This window comes from Sminthopsis crassicaudata, chromosome 4 (assembly GCF_048593235.1).
Source record: "Sminthopsis crassicaudata isolate SCR6 chromosome 4, ASM4859323v1, whole genome shotgun sequence".
Taxonomy (NCBI): domain Eukaryota; kingdom Metazoa; phylum Chordata; class Mammalia; order Dasyuromorphia; family Dasyuridae; genus Sminthopsis; species Sminthopsis crassicaudata.
Window position 1 is genome coordinate 297,304,171 of NC_133620.1, and position 18,002 is coordinate 297,322,172.

Consider the following 18,002-nt stretch of genomic DNA (forward strand, 5'->3'; position numbering starts at 1 on the left):
TTGTTACTTTTTTGGGTGAAGTTATTAATTATGTCTATGATTTGCTGTTTCACCCAATAACCCCCCCAAAATAATTGTGCTCTATTTCCCCTTGGCTTTTTATTGAATGTAATTTTCATTGCATCATGATCTGAAAAGGATGCATTTACTATTTCTGCCTTTCTGCATTTGAATTTGAGGTTTTTATGTCCTGATATATGGTCAATTTTTGTATTTCTTCTGAGAAGAAAGTTTCTCCAAAGATCTATCATACCTAACTTTTCTAATATCCTATTTATCTCTTTAACTTCTTTCTTATTTATTTTGTGGTTTGATTTATCTAATTCTGAGAGTGCAAGGTTGAAATCTCCCACTATTATAGTTTTGCTGTCTTAATTTCTCTTTTAAGAATTTAGATGCTACACCACTTGGTGCATATATGTTTAATATTGATATTGCTTCATTATCTATGCTACCCTTTAGCAAGATATAGTGCCCTTCCTTATCTCTTTTAATTAGATCAATTTTTGCTTTTACTTGATCTGAGATCAGGATGGCTACCCCTGCTTTTTTTACTTCATCTGAAGCACAGTAGATTCTGCTCCAATCTTTTACCTTTACTCTGTATGTATTGCTCTGCTTCAAGTATGTTTCTTGTAAACAACATATTGTAGGATTCTGGCTTTTAATCCAGTCTGCTAATTGCTTCCTCTTTATGGATGAGTTTACTTCATTCATATTTATGGTTAAAATTACCGATTCTGTATTACTTGCCATCTTGTTAAGCCCTGCTTATGCTTTTCTCCTTTCCTTTCCCCTTCCCCCCCTCCCCAGTAGTAAACTTGTGAGTACCACTTGCTTCTCACAACCCTCCCTTTTTAGTATCCCTCCCCCCACCTTAGAGTTCCTCTCCATTTCCTACCCCTTTTCCTCACAATTTCCGTATTCTCTTTTGCTTAGCTTACTCCTTCCCTTCTCACTTTTCCCCTCCCACTTTTCAATGAGGTGGAAGAAGTTTCATCATAAATAGAATGTGTCTAATATTTTTCTCTTTAAGCCAATTCTAATGAGAATAAGTTACACACTATGTTCATCCCCCTCCATTCTTTCTCTCAGATATAATAGGTTTCCTTTGCCTCTTTGTGAGATGTAGTACCCCCACTTTACCCTTTTTGTGGTACAATTTCCTTTCCACCTCTAGTTTCTAGAACAAATTATACATGTGTTCTTTATATATTTTTATAGTAGAAATATAATTCCCAAGATTTCTTTTTACCTTTTTAGGTTTCTCTTGAGTTCCATATTTATAGATCAAACTTTTTGTTTAGTTCCAGTTTTTTCATCAGAAATAGATGAAATTTACTTATGTCATTGAATGTCCATCTTCTTCCCTGAGAAAAAAATGCTCATTTTGGCTGCATACCAAATTCCTTAGCCTTTCACATATTCCAGGCCCTTCGATCCTTTAATGTGGATGCTGCTAGATCCTGGGTAATCCTTATTGTGGCTCCTCTATATTTCTTTTTTTTTTTTTTTTCCTGAGGCTGGGATTAAGTGACTTGCCCAGGGTCACACAGCTAGGAAGTGTTAAGTGTCTGAGACTGGATTTGAACTTGTGTCCTCCTGAATTCAGGGCTGGTGCTCTATCCACTGCACCATCTAGCTGCCCCCCGGTTCCTCTATATTTCAATTGATTTTTTTCTAGCAGCTTGCAGTATTTTTTCCTTCATCTGATAGTTCTGGAATTTGGCCATTATATTTCTTGGAAGTTTTGATTTTAGGGTCCCTTTCAGTAAGTGATCAATGAATTTTTTCAATGTCTATTTTACCCTCTGTTTCTATAACATCCAGGCAGTTCTCTTTGATAACTTCCTGGAAAATAGTGACCAGGCTCTTTTTTCATCATATTTTTCAGGAAGTCCAATAATTCTCAGATTGTCTCTCCTGGATCTATTTTCCAGGTCTGTTGTTTTTCCAAGATGGTATTTGACATTTTTTCTATTGTTTCATTTTTTTGGTTTTGCTTGACTTGGTGTTTCTTCGAGTCATTCAATTCCATTTGTTCAGATTTTTAATGAATTTATTTTCTTCACTCACTTTTTTATATCTTTTTGTAATTGTCCAATTGAGTTTTTAAGTGAGTTGTTTTGTTCTATGGAATTTTTTCCCATTTCGCCAATTTTCTTTTTAAAGAGCTATTTTCTTTTTCCAGCTCACTAATTCTGTTTTTCAAGGACAGTGGGGATGACTTCTCCAGATTCTCTTGACAAGTCTCCCTTTGCTTTTCCCATTTTTCTTCTAGCTCTCTTATGACAGCCTTTTTGATTTCTTCTATGAGAGTCTTGTGTGTGGAGGACCAGATCATATCCTACTTTGGGGATTCATCTGGAGACAGTCTGTTTTTAGTCTCTTCAGGGTGTAAAGTCTGCTCTTCCATATCCATATAGAAGCTATCAATGCTTAGAGTCCTTTTTAATTTTTTGTTCATTTTGTCAAAGAAGAGTCAAAGAAAATTAAGAAAAAATCAAATGCAGTCTGCTTTTTTTTTTTTGGGAGGGGGGGGCTGGATGGTATTACCAAGCTCCTTCTACAGACTGCAGGGGGCAGCAGTGAGGCACTAGCAGGACAGCAATGGCTGTGCTACATCTTCATGCTCTGAGACTCTGAGACCATGCTGAGACACTCTGGGTGGGGGTGGCCAAGAGACCCTAGCTTTTTGGGTTTATAGTCTTTACCCCCTGTGTTTACAGCTTCTCTGCTTATCTACTGTTTTGCTGCCAGGGCAAAGTAGCCACATTGTGGTAAAGCTCTTTCCACAGAAATGGCTGAGATCTCACCCCACCCCCTCCCATCTTTACAGGGTGAGCTGCCTGCAAAACTCTCACTTTCTGCCCTCAGTCTGCTGACCAACCTGACTATCCCTGCCCCCGAGCAAAAACCGACCTTTTCTGGTGAATTTTGAGGATATTGTCTGTTGGTAATTATTTGTGTTTTTTTTTTTTTTTTATTCAAGCATTAATTACGAGCCCTTGTCATGAAATAAATGCTGAGAGCAAAGACCAAGTTTAAGTAGATGTGTGTGTCCTCTCTGCTAGCTTGGCTGGAAGTCTCCCATTTTGTATTTCTTAATGTTTTCTAGTTTTTCTTTGGCCATAAATTCCTCCTTTCTCCAAAGATTTGATAGGTAAATTATCCTTTGCTCTCCTAATTTGCTTGTGGTATCGCTCTTTATGTCTAAATCATGTATCATTGATATGGAGTGTGAGATGTAGAGCTATGCCAAGTTTCTGACGTTATTTTCCAGTTTTCCCAGCAATTTTTATGAAATAGTTCTTATCCCAGAAATTGGAGTTGCAGATTTATCATACACTAGATTACTATCTATAATCATTAATTGTGTCATGTGTATTTAACCTGTTCCAATGTACTTTGTCTATTTTTTTCATTACTTCCCTTTATATTCTTGATATTATATTATGTTATTATAATATATTATTATATTATTGTCATATTTATTATATTATTTTTCCTAGCTCTATAAAATATTTTTTTGGGACTTTGATTGGTATTGATGTAAATTGTGTCCCTTTTAATCTTTGAGGGGACCCTAAAACTATGAACCCTTTAATCTGTGAGAGAAAGCACACCTTTCCCATACTACACCCTTTCCAATTTAAGTGGTCTCCTTCAATTGAAGATTTCGGCTGTCCTCTATTGAGTGGCTTAAACTAGTTAAGTAATCTTATTCAATTTTGAATTGAATTGAAACCCCAAGCTTCAGGTGGCTAATAAAAGACAATTCTGAATCCCGAATTTTTGCAGATGTCCTAAACAGGATTATGCTCACTAGTGAAGATATCTTCTTCTCAGTGTAACTCACCTTTGCTTATTCTCTGCACACTAAGAAGGCTGACTTCCTAGCAGGATGTTTCTTAGTGGAAGTAAAAGTCTTTTTGCCACAAATTTCAGGTTTGCAAATTCTTTTGCATAGGACTTGTGGCTCCAACCAGAGGGGATATCCCACCCCAGTTTTCATAGTATGGCACTGAACAAGTAGACTAATTTATGCAGAATTGTCATTTTTTATTATATTATCCATGAGCAATTGATATTTTTCCAGTTGTTTAGCTATTACTTTATTTGTGTGAAAAGTGTTTTGTAATTGTGTTCATATAGTTCTTGGATTTGTCTTGGTAGATTGATATTCAAATATTTTATTTTGTCCTCAGTTATTTTAAATGGAATTTCTTTTTGTATCTCTTGCTGCATGACTTCATTAGTAACATATAGAAATGTTAATGATTTGTGAGTTTATTTTATACCCTGAAACTATGCTAAAGCTGTTAATTGTTTCAAATAGATTTTTGTATGATCCTCTAGGAATTCTCCAAGGATACCATCATATTTGTAGCTGAATTTTTTATGAAAACAAGTAATTGGAAGCAAAAAAAAGGCCCATAAATTGGGAAATGGCTAAACAAATGGTGGCACGTGAATGTAATGGCATATTCTTATGCTGTAAGAAATGACACATGATTTACAGAGAGACTTGGAAAGATCTATATGAATTCCAGCAGATTAAATTAAGACAAAGCTTCTTAAACCACATGGGGTCTCCTAACTGAATGTGGGGGTTGTAAAATTATAAATTATCATCAGTAGATGTTTGATTTGTATTCCTGTTTTATAAATCTACATGCCCAAAGTCACACAAAAATTTCTCCAGTGAAAAGGGGTTATAAGTGGAAAAAGTTTAAGAAGCCATGTAAACAGAAAAAATAACCACACACAAAAAAATCAAAATTGAATTTTACAAAATTATAAAGAGTGATTCAGGAGAAGAGATTATGAAAATGGTCTCCCATTAAGCCCACAAGTATTGACATTACACATATTTTCAGACTTTTCTGATGTATCGATTAGTTATGCTGATTTTTTTTTTTCTTCTTTCTTTTTGTCTTTAAAAATATCAATTATATGGAATGGGGGACAGAAAGAAAAAAAGATACTAAGGGAGACAGTAATATAATAGACAAAATACAGCAATAAAACTAAACATATATGCATATATATATACACAGATATATATAATTTTCTTTGAAAATTGTTATGCCTCCTAAAATTTTTAGTATGTTGTCTCACTGTAACGTGCTGTCGTCTCTAGAAGCTGCCGGATCACTCTCTGGGAAGAGATCTGCTGTGTCTTCTACTCAAATCTCTCCGACAGATTCTTCTTCCTGTAACGAACCGTTGTCTCCAGGCAGTTGCTGTTAACTCTTGTCCAAAGAAGTGACTTCCCTTCCTGCAGAGAGCCCCGTCAGGCCTGATGTAATGCAGAGAGTCTTCTTCTTTCTCTGAGAGTCCTCTCTTTTATTCTCCCAGAGAATGGGCGTGGGATAATGCAAGGGCTTCTGGGAAGAACCACCCCAGCCAATGAGCTTGCCCCCTCTATCAAGTCAACCTGAGTTCTCACCTTGTAATTGTCCAGAAAACCTGAATTCTCACCTTGTCACTGTCCAGACAACCTCAGTTCTCACTTAGTAATCCTAACATCTCACTGTTTGTTTTATTTGGTAGAATTACCTATTACTTCCATGATTTGTTTATTGTCTTACACGTTATTTAGGATTACATTCTTTAGGCTACAGTTGAATATGAATCCCTTCTTTAAATTTCTAATCATTATAATTTTACATATTTTTTATATCAGTAAATGATACATTTCGTATCTCTGTTTTTCATTTATTTAATTTTTGTAGTCGAAACACAATTTTTGTGAAAATGTTCAGCCAGCAGGTGGTGCATATGAGCCAGACAAACAGCAGCCAGGAGAGGAGGTTCCTCCTTTGTTTTGCAGGACATGATTTTCAGCTCCCTCCTACTTCAAAGAAGGACCACTCAGGTCTCACTCATGGAATGATTTTCTTTCCAAACCCAGCTTTCTACAGTCAGGGGTTTGCAACCACAAGTGTACTTAGCCACAGCTATGTTCAGACTTAGCTTGCTACTATTAGAAACAGCTCAATCTCATACTCATATATACTCCTAACCGCATGAAGTGCTTCCTTGGACCTGCTTCTGCTGATGAAACCTTTTATCTCTCTGGAATTAAGTATATTCAATTTAAAAAATAATCTCTTCATTTTTAAGCTAGGAGAGGGAGAAATTTATGCTTTTTCACACAAGTCTGGTTTGATGTGACTCTCTAAAGCAGTGGTCCTCAAACTTTTTAAATAGGGGGCCAGTTCCCTGTCTCTCAGACTGTTGGAGGGCCGGACTATAGTAAAAACAAAAACTCACACTGTCTCCGCCCCTCAGCCCATCTGCCATTACCCGGTGGGCCACATCTGGCCCGTAGGCCGTACTTTGAGAACCCCTGCTCTAGAGTCTTTGTACTTCCCTCCCCCAATTTTGAACAGAGACTGATTCCTATATCAGGCAGAGAGCAAGTAAATTGGATGCCGAGGTTGCCATTCTGCTCTCCTAAGAGAGGGGATACTAGACTAGAATTATATCTATCCATCCTCTTAAATATTACTAGCCTACAGGAAATAATTTTTAATTTTAAGCTGATCTTCTGATCTCTATCCCTTTAATAGGGAAAGTAAACTCTAAGCTTTATGTTGAAAAGCTTGACTCATTTCCTGTCAGATTCTAGTTCCACACATAGCAGATAGCAAATAAGCCAATTAATCCAACCCAATAGCAAACAAATCAGAAATTATATAGATTAGAAAATATCAAACAATTAAAAAAAAATTTGTTGTTGACTTTGTGATCTGAATTGGGGTTTTCTTGACAAAGATATGGAATGGTTTGGCATTTCCTTCTCTAATTTGTACAGCTAGGAAACTGAGGCAAATAGAGTTATGTGACTTGGCCAGGATCACACAGGGGTAAGAGTCTAAGACCCCATTTGAACTCAGGAAGTTTTCCTGGGTGGTCTAATCTATGGTGCCACTTAGCTGCCCCTATCAGACAATACACAGAATTTATAAATTCATCTTGGTATAAGTCTTGCTCCTTATCTCAATCCCTGGCTTCTAGTTCATTCTGTTTCCTGGTCTTGAACAGATATCCACTAAAAGTTGATTTTGTGACTCTGTTGGGTTATCAGATATAATGTCATCTTTAGGCTTTCTAGAGCCAAGTGTTTACAATTTTTGCTAAATTGTAAAGGGCTGAAACTCAAAAAAGATGTACTTGAATCAGACAACCAAGCACTTAAGGCTAATTACCTATTCAATATAAGACAATGATTCTATTAGCATATGTTTGGGGAAATGGCCCTTCTCACCATTGGTGCTGGCTCAGTGTTTGGGGTTAAGATAATGGTAGGCAAGGATTAGAGCAGGGGTTCTCAAACTACAGCCAGCGTGCCAGATGCAGCAGCTGAGGACAGCTGCAGGGTTATGGCAAATGGGGCTGAGGGGCAGAGACAGAGTGTGAATTTTTGTTTTTACTGTAGTCGGGACCTCCCACAGTCTGAGGGACAGTGAACTGGCTCCTTATTTAAAAAGTTTGAGGACCACTGGAATAGAGGGTGGGGTGAGAGGCCAGAGACTCACTTGGCAGCAGGATGAGGAAGAGAAAGGTAGAGATTGTGGACTCCAGAATTGAGAAGAGATCTTTGGCTAAACTCCTGGCAGTTGGCCTGCTTCTCTCCTTAAAGACCAAGGACTTTTACTTATCCTAACTCTGGCTGATCCTGAGGCCTCCAGGGAGCTAATATGGACTTTACACTAAACTGGATAAAAAAGCCCACTCATATTTCTCTTTATCTCTTTCTCATTGAGTCTTTGCTTTATCTAACATCCATTTCCATCTTTGTTGGAGATCTCTCTCTCTCTCTCTCTCTCTCTCTTTTTTTTTTAATTTTGCTGGGGATTAAGTGACCTGCCTAGGGTCACACAGTTAGAAACTATGAAATGTCTGAGATCAAATTTGAACTCAGGTCCTCCTGACTTTAAGGCTGTGCTCTATTCACTGCGCCACCTAGCTTCCCCAGTTGGAGGTATTTCTAAGTGAAACTAAAATGTTTCACTGCATCTTTGCTAGAAATCCCTTTGTCTCTTCTTAAAGACATGGTCTTAGGCCTGTAGTGAGCCTCACAGGTGTAGCAATTAATGATGGTTCTCTCATTATTAGGTCCTCCCCACAAGCCAATCTATACCACAAGGGTGCAGCAGCCCACAAGGCACTTTGCCTTGTTTGATCAGTCTCCATCCCCAGTCGGTCCAGGTATGCAGTAAGTAATAGTGATTCTTTTTTGCTTGGATGGTCTGTGGCTAAGCTCACATGTAGTGGTGGACTCCATGCATAAATGGCACCCCTTATTGTTAGAAGATTTGTAGGTCCAGAAACAATCAATGTGTGCAATAAGTGATAGGCCAATCATGTGTGGATAGGTAATTTTTTAAAAAAAGTTGTATTGGCATGTTTTATTTTTATATTACAACCCTTTCCAGATTACTCTACCCCATGAGATGTTTCTTATAGCAAATAAAACAATTTGTTAAACAGCTAATCAAACTTATAATACAGTAATGTTATCTGAAAGTTAATGAAACATTTTACATCTTTAGCATGCATGATCTATTTTTAATTGAATTTTAAAAAATTAACAGAAAACTATCTTCTCTCCTTCCTACTCCCAATACTATTGAAAAAAAAAAGAGAAAGAAAAACAAATTCTTTTTAACAAATGAACAAATTTCCTCACTGGCTGTCTAATATATGTGTATGTCAGTATATATATATATAATATATCTATGTATAGATATATAGATATATATGTATTTTTGTACATGCATATACACACATATGTATGCACATATAAATATATGTGTGTATATACACTTATACACACATGGCTCTCTCATCCTATACCCCAAATCCATTTCCTTTCTGTCAAGAAGTGAATAGTATGCTTTATCGTAATTTCTGTGACCATGAAGGATTATTACAATGGTATTGATTATAGTTCTTATTACTTTGAAGACATAGTATAGTATAGCATAGTTTAGCTATTATATAAATTTTTCTACTGATTCTTATTTCATTTATCAGTTTTGTAAGTCTTCAATATTGTTTATTTTTAAAATATTGATTCTATAATATAAATTGTTCTTCTGGTTCTGTTTACTTCACTCTGCTTAATTACTTGTCAGATCTATGAATAGGAGAAGAGTTGTGGCCAAATAAGAGATAGAGAAGATCACGAAAGATAATTTTGATTATGTAAAATTTAAATGTTTTTGCACAAATCCAATAAATCTAAGATTAAAAGATGGGTGTTTTTTTGGTGAATATTGTCAGGTAGATAGGTGACACAATGGATAGAGTGCCAGGCCTAGAGTCAAGAAGACTCACCTTCCTGAGTTCAAATCTGACCTCAGATTTTTAATAGCTATGGACAGGTCATTTAACTATTTGCCTCAGTTTCTTCTCTGCAAAATGAGCTAGAGAAGGAAATGGCAAACTACTCCAGTATTTTTGCCAAGAAAACCCTAGATGGGGACAGCTAGATGGTGCAGTACATAGAGCACCAGCTCTGAAGTCAGGAGGACCTGAGTTCAAATGTGACCTCAGATACTTAACACTTCCTAGCTGTGTGACCCTGGGCAAGTCACTTAACCCCAATTGCCTCAGAAAGAAAGAAAGAAAGAAAGAAAGGAAGGAAGGAAGGAAGGAAGGAAGGAAGGAAGGAAGAAAGAAAGAAAGAAAGAAAGAAAGAAAGAAAGAAAGAAAGAAAGAAAGAAAGAAAGAAAGAAAGAAAGAAAGAAAGAAAGAAAGAAAGAAAGAAAGAAAGAAAGAAAGAAAGAAAGAAAGAAAGAAAGAAAACCCCAGATGGAGTAGGGTCAGAAACTCAGTTCACACATTAAGTACCTTGGGCACTTTAGGCCACTATTGCTCCAATCATCAGCTCCTAATTCCTCAACTTTCAAGCATGCAGTGCACTTCAAAACACTTTTCCATGTGGATGTGGATAACACAGTGTCCTTCCTTATTAGGACAGTCACTTGATATATATAGCATAATATACTATTCTTAAGCCCAGGGTCAATACGTAGTACACATTGAACCCCTTCTCCTTGATGCATCACTCCACCCAACTTATCTTTTAATGATTTTCATAAATTAAAAAGAAACACTTCTAAATCTTCTTGTTTTTATCTTAATATTTGATGTGTGAATTGCTTCTGAGATAAAACAAAAAAAATCATTTCTTTGGAAATGATCTCTCACTTCAAAATCTTTGCAATTTCTATTTTGAATTCTCTTTGCTTGATCAAAAGAAAGTTAGATTGAGAAAGTCTCATTTTATAATGGACAGAATCAGCTACACCCAGAGAAGGAACACTGGGAAATGAGTGTAAACTGTGACAAGCATTGTTTTGTTTTGTTTCTCTTCCCAGATTATTTTTACCTTCCGAATACAATCCTTCCTTTGCAACAACAACAATTCGGTTCTACACATACATATTGTACCTTATATACTATAAGATATTTAATATGTATGGGAATGCCTGCCATCTAGGGGAGGGGGTGGAGGGAAGGAGGGGAAAAATTCGGAACAGAAGGGAGTACAAGGGATAATGTTGTTAAAAAAAAAAAAATTACCGATGCATATATACTGTCAAAGAAAATGTTATAATTATAAAAATTAATAAAAAAAACTTATAAAAAAAGAAAAAGAAAATAAAAAAAAGAGAAAGTCTCATTTTTAAAAAATTGGTTTTAGATGGTTAAAGGATCTGAGTGAATGAATGAATGGAATTCAGCGTACATCTAAAGATGTACAATGTGAAGAAATTAGAAAAGCAAAAAAGAAAAAGAATAGTTCTTGATATAGGGGAACTTATAATGGAATTAATAAAATTAATTTGAATTCACTTGAACTGAATTCAGTTAAGTTAGATAGGGACAAGAAGGGACATATAGGGAAAAGAAGATAGTGTTTCCTAGAAGTAGGAAAAAAGGACCCACAGCTGGGTTGTAACATGATTTGCATTTTCACTTTGTACCCCAGGTATATAGTAGTGTCAGTCCACTCTGAAATAACTCTTGATCAGGGAGCAACAGTTGGCTCCAAATAGCCACTGGTCCATAGCCTGAATAATTCATAGCAATTTTCTTCTTTCTTTGTTCTAGATATATTCTTCCATGCAAATTATAGAACTAATTTTACTAGTTGAAAGCCAATACATCATTTATGTGGTATCTACCTTGTGCATTGAGTCTTTGTCCTTAAGAGGTATCATATATAATATAGTAAATGAAATATAATTTATACATATATATGCATGTTATATACACAAACACTCATACACATACACACATACAAATAAATATAAAAGATAGAAAGTGATAAGGGTTAAGAAGAAATATAGGACAAAAAAAAAGTTAAGAGAATAAAGGTCACTTTCCTGGGAATATCAGAGGAGGCTTGTTATAGGAGTTATCATTTAAACTGGGAAAGAGAATTTCAGGTGTAAATTAGAGAGGGGACATTTCAGGTATACAGATAAGTTGAATGAATGTAGGAGAGGGCAGAATCAAATTTGTCTAGAAAATAGGTCTTAAGAGAAATATTAGTATGACTGTATAACCTTCAAAAGTTTGAGAAAAACATTAGAAATCCAGCAACAGGAGTCTATCACATACTCTCCCAGAAGCATGACCACGAACCTTGAGGAGGAGGTAGTTGTGAGGAGCAACTACTCTGTCTAGCCCAGCAGAGGATTAAACCAGCAGCTGACATCCTATCCTTAAAAATAGTGAAGTGACTTGTCCTTTGGCTATGGCACACTGGAGAATGAATATTCTCCAGTAGTCATCACTTCTTCTCAGGGATTAAAGTGACAGAAGAGAATGGACTCCCAGTTCGGGAGGTTTTTGTACTTTGGGTCTTGCTATATCTTTTCAGTAAATAATACCTTTGTAAAATCCAGTTCATCCTAATTGAATAAACAACAAGAATTAACAATTTAACAAAGTTGTTTCAGTCATATTTGGCTCTTTGTAACTCCATTTAGGGTTTTCATGGGAAAGATATTGGACTGGTTTGCCATTTCCTTCTCAAGCTCATTTTACAGATGAGGAAACTCAGGCAAATTAGGTTAAGGGAATTGCCCAGATCCATATAGCCAGAAAGTGTCGGAGGGTGATTTGAACTCAAGGTCTTCTTGACTCCAGGCCTGGATTTCTATCCACTGTGCCACTTAGCTGCCTTTAATTAATAGTGAAGACAGATCAACAGGTCAAAATGATATTGAGGATATAACCACTGTTTAGATGATGTTAAGGAGATGGTAACTGGTAATAATATACTAGATGGGAGCTAGCAAGGAAGACATCTTTGGAAAAGGACCCATTTGTACAAAAATATTTATAGAAGATCTTTCTGTAGTGGCCAAAAACTGGAAACTGAGGCATGCCCATCAACTGTAGAATGGCTAAACAACTTGTGGTAAATGATGGAATACTGTTATGCTGTAAGAAATGACAAAAGGGATGCTTTCAAAAAAACTTGGGAAGACTTATATGGATTGATACAAAATGAAGTGAGCAGGACCTGGAGAACATTATACATAATAACACCAATATTATAACAATCAGTTGTGAAACACATAGAAGTTTTGTTCAGTACAATGATCCATAACAATTCCAAAGGATTCATGATGAGAAATGCTATCCATTTTCAGAGTGAAAACTGCATCTCTGAATGCAAATTGAAATATATTGTTTCAACACCCCTTAGATGCTGTTTTCGGACCTCACACCTTCCCTCCTGGCATGAACCCCCAAATGATCTCTATAACCCTTGCCAGCTCAAAGCTGTAATGGAAGAAGAGACCTTTGCCCTTTATCCCAAATGAATTTGGGGGTAACCGCTTGAGTGGGGAATGAGGGGAGCCCTGAAACTCTTTCTCTCTCTCTGACTTTAGGTGTGAGCCATGAGGTAAAGGACTTGAGAAGCTCCTTGAAGGAGAGATTCTCCTTGAACCCTCCCTTTGTGAAAAACCTGCCCCAGGGAATCAAGATAAAGTGGTTTCATTCTGTTATCTAGGAGGGGCCAGTTGAGTACCACTCCATTAGCTGGAACTGGAGATTCCAACCCCATTCAATTGGAGATTAGCCCAGAGACACTCATTTAGGATTTTCTATTCTGATTCCAGCTCAAACTGCACCCAGCCCCCATCAAGAACTGCCCCCAGTTTCTAACCTAGGCTTCAAATTACAAAAAGAGCCAACTTGGGGCTCAGTCCTTGCAGAAGACCTAACATGCCATGCCATACTCTGCCAAGGAACTTTTCTCCCCCCCTGGCATAGCAGCAACTTTCTGCTGAAATGATATTCTCTTTCATCGTTACCCCCTCTTTATCTCTTTCTCACCTATTTCCCTAACAAGACTTTCTTTCTGTTGGGATTTCTCTGCTAGAAATTTTATATCTGTCGGGACCAACGAATTCAGTTTTTCAAGCAAAAGCTGACTTCCCAATGCCAATAATAAACTTTTGCCAGTCTAAAAAAAAAAAAAAAAAAAAAAAAAAAAAAGAAATATATTGTTTCACTTGCTTTTTGTGAAAATATATTTTGCATGATTTCCACACATATAATATGTATTACATTATTTGCAATGGATTAGGAAAGGGGAGGGAGAAAATTTAGAACAGAAATTTTTAAAAAAATGAATGTTAAAAAAAAAAAGAAGGAATCATTTAAGGGTTATTCCTAGGATCCTTTGGAGTAGTCATCTTCTGTGGACCTGCTATGCTAATCTGAATGGAGATTGAAAGCATAACTTTAGAATTTATATGTATTACATTGTAAAGGCAGAATCAGTTAAATTTGAGAAATGACTGGTTATGAGGAGTGAGAAAGACAGAAGAGTGAAAGATGACACCAGTGTTTTGGACTTGGGTGAGTAGGAGGTAGTGATACCCTTTTAGTAGGAAAATTATGAGATCAGTTTTGACATAGGATCATAGAGCATAGAGACAGAGCTAGAAGAGATTTCAGAGGCCATGTAGTCCATATAATTTTTACAAATGAAAAAACTAAGACCAGTGAGATTCAATGAATTTGCCCAATGTCACAATGGCAAATCCACATTGGAGGAAGGATTTCAAGTCAAGTTCTTCAACTACAGAATTGAATTTGAGGTGTCAGTGGAGAGCTATAGCCAATAAGTTGATCACGTAAAATCGAGAAAATATGATAAAAATATAAATTTGGAAACATTTGTCTGGAATGGTAGCTGATGAAATCAATAGTTGTTTCCAACTATGAATAAGAAATCCAACCTTAGAACTCAGGGCTCCTATTATAAGTTTGTTTCATCTCTCTGGTATTCCTTCCTCCTCTTCCCTCTCTCCATATCATCAGACAGGCACACATTAAGATATTAGACTTTAATTAAGAACATACATATTTCCCTAGGCTATTTTCATATTATTTCTTCCATCATATTTAATATATTTAATTTTTAAGAGGCAAGAACATAAGAAGAATATGAGACTGAGTTCATACTGAGAACATAAAATACTTACTTTCCTAAATCTTTTTCTTTGGATATGGAAACTGGAGTCCCTTAAATCTCTGGTCTTATTAGCACTTCAGGAGGAAGGAACTTAGAGCTATAAACTCAGAAGACAATTCTAGGCCTAAGTAGTTCAGATATATGGACAAATTCATTATGAATACAAATGTTTTTAGGCTAAATGGGATAGGGAGAGAAAGGAAGAAGGTAAGAACAAAATGACAATATATTAAATGTTAATACAGGACAGAGGAGAGGAGCTTTACTTAGCAGAGGAGAGAAAAGTCAAGAGAGAAGAGAAAAGGGACTTAGATAAAGCAGGAATTAGTTCTATTTGTTTGTAACCTTTCTCATTCCTGCCTATAAGCATGCGAGATTTTAAGAGTATTCCAATACATGACTATGTTTAAAATATAGAAGACAATAAGAATATAGTCTAAAGAAAAGATTTCAAAAAACCCTAGAGGAATTTAGTTGCACTAAGACTCTTCCTTCCCCATCTATTTTTCTACTACTGTTCTGCCTTGTTTTTTAAGCACAAGACATGGTTCATTATATAGTAAACCAGTTTCACCTCATCTCATCCAGCCGTTCATCTTCAGAAACCACAAAGAAAATGCAGTTTGGCAGCTCTAGAATATTAATAGGGTCTGTCATCTTCTAGGACAACAAAAAACCTATAAGTAAGATTTCCCAATTGTGTGCGGGGAATAAAATGCTTAAACTCATTGTTTCACAATGCAAAGCTTCAGCCTTCCAAAAATATTTATTTTAAAAACAAAAATAAACTGACCTTCCTTGGCATATAAGGCAATGCTGAAACATGCCAAGCTATGTCTTAAATGATGGAAAGCTCCTCAAGACTACAAGGACAAAGTAGATGTAGTTCAGTATATGTGACAGAGTCCAAAACAATTTAGCCAAGGTTGCACAGACTTCTCTTACTAGAAGTTTTCAGTCCCATAGCAGTTTAGGGCAGACAGTCAACATTTATGAAGCCCCTACTATATGATAGCCACTGTACTACCTGCCTTTTACCTGAAAGGTAAAAGACGTCCTTGCTCCCAAAAGAGCTCATAGTATACTCAGGGGGAGTGACACAATGGGGAAAAGGGAGAAAGACAACATGTAACAACTATGTCCAAATAAGCCAAATATGGGGTAAATTAAGAATAATCAACAGAAGGAAAGCAAGGTTTAAAAAGGATAAAGAAAGGTTTCCTGTAGAAGACAGGATTTTAGCATTACTAGAATAAAGCCAGGAAAGTCAGGAGGTATAGATGAGGACAGAGCATTTCAGGTACTGAAAATATCCAGAATTAGAAGATCAAGTAATTTGTTCGAGAAATAGCAAGGAAGTCAGTGTCACTGAATCACAGAGTACTTGGGAATGAAGAGGAGGAGCATAGGGGAGGTGTAAGGTAACTGGAAAGGTTGAGGCAGAGGGGAGGCTGTCAAGTATGAATGGTTTTGAACACTAAATATGACTTTGTTTCAAGAGGTGACAGATATGCACCGAAATTTCTTGAATTGGAAAAGGGACAACTTTAGGAGAATGCTTTGACAGCTGAATGGAGAATTGCCTGGAATGGGAAGAGATGTGGCAGGACTAGTAATCAGCAGGCTATTGCAATAGCCCAGCTAGGAGGTGATGAGAACCTGTACCAGGTTGGAGTCAATGTCAGAAGGGAGAAGGGAATGTGTGAGAGATGTCACAAAGGTAAAATTGAAAGACCATTGTGGGATGAGAGAGATTGAGGAGTCAAGGAGGATACCTAGAGTTCAAATATAAGTTACTGGAAGGATAGTGGTGCCCACAACAGTAATAAGGAAGTTAGGAAGAAGAGAGGACTTTATTGTTGTTTTTGTTCTTAAGTTGTTCTGTTGTATTGTTTGTGAACTCTTAAAGGTTAAGTGACTTGCCCAGGGTCATACAACTAGTAAATGTCTGAGGCCAGATTTTTACTCAAGTTTTCCCAACTCCAGGCCTAGTGTTCTATCCACTGAGCCAACTTGTAGTTGCCTCCATTAAGAGAAATATTGAAGGATGTTGGAGTGGAAAAAAAAGGGAAGGAAAAGGCAGGAGGAAAGGAAGGAAGGAAGGAAATAAAAATGGAAGGAAAAGGAAGGGAAGGCAGTATGTAGAGAAAACTCAGGCTGACTAAGAAGAAAGCTATGAAGAGAATTCTGTGAACCTACACTTCCCCTCCCTTTCTCCTCCCTATGACCCCACCATTCATTAGAGACAGTACTAGCCCAACCAGTTTCTAGGCTGTTTCCCAGTCTGGAAACTGATATAGAGGCAGCATATTTAATTTACCCAGATTCTACTAAAACTACTCCTGGGTGTGGATTCCCTCTCTGAATTTACCAGTAGTGCCCTTGGTTAAAATGTACAAATTTTCACTTTTGGTTTCCAGTTGCTTTCCCCCCCTACTTCTGGAGTGGGTGTGGGGGGAAAGCCTGGTTGGGTCTTGTTTGAACTGTAGTTCTGCCAGTAAAGAGATATTTATTGAGGCTTATAAATTGACCTCTTAAAACCAAAAATTTATCTTCACCCAAATTGGTGTTTACTTACAATCTAGGTAAGCCAGAAACTGAGTCCTCCCTGTAATAAAGGATGTATAATAAACAGGATGCAAAGTTTAATGACTTTATGGGGAGAGGAAGAGTCAGATATGTCTCAAACCTATTTCCTGAATATTCCTTATGTGAACTCTTTCAGGAATCCTTCTGAGCCAGGCCTAACTCATACCAGCCCAGCAATTTGGGCTCAGGGTTAGAATGAAATGGGGCCATCAAATATAATAAAAACTTGGGACGAAGGCAAAAAAGGATATCAATTCAGATAAAGCAACCACATGCCTATTCATCTACATTCAGCCCAGCAGCTGGCCATAATCATTCTCTTCCTGGTTGATCTGAGGTTTCATCTCATTCCAAGTTGACAGAGTCCCCTTTTCTCTTGTGTATAATATTACCTAGACTAATCAGAAGGCAGCTAAATTGGCATAGTGAATTAAGCACTGGGCTTGGAGTTAGGAAGATCTGAGTTGAAATATGACCTCAAACATTTATTATTTATTTATTCCTTGGCAAATCATTTAACCTTGTTTGCCTTAGTTATATAAAATAAGTTGGAGAAGAAAATAGCAAAACCAGTCTAGTATCTTTGTCAAGAAAATCCCAAAGGGAGTCACAAAGAGTTGTCATGAATGAACAATAACAAACTAGTCCGGATAACTTTCTGATTAATGTTTTGTTGTTTGCTTTGATAAATATATTTGCTCATTCTCTCCAATTGTCTTTTTATACAAAGGACAGGTGACATAGACAGAGTATGGGCTTGAAGTCAGGAAGGCAAGAGCTCCACCTTCCCGTGGGCTGTGTGCCTCTGGGCACATCACTTACCTTCCTCAATTTTTTTTCCTGTAAGATGGGGATAATAATAGCACCTATTTCACAGGGTTGTTGTGAT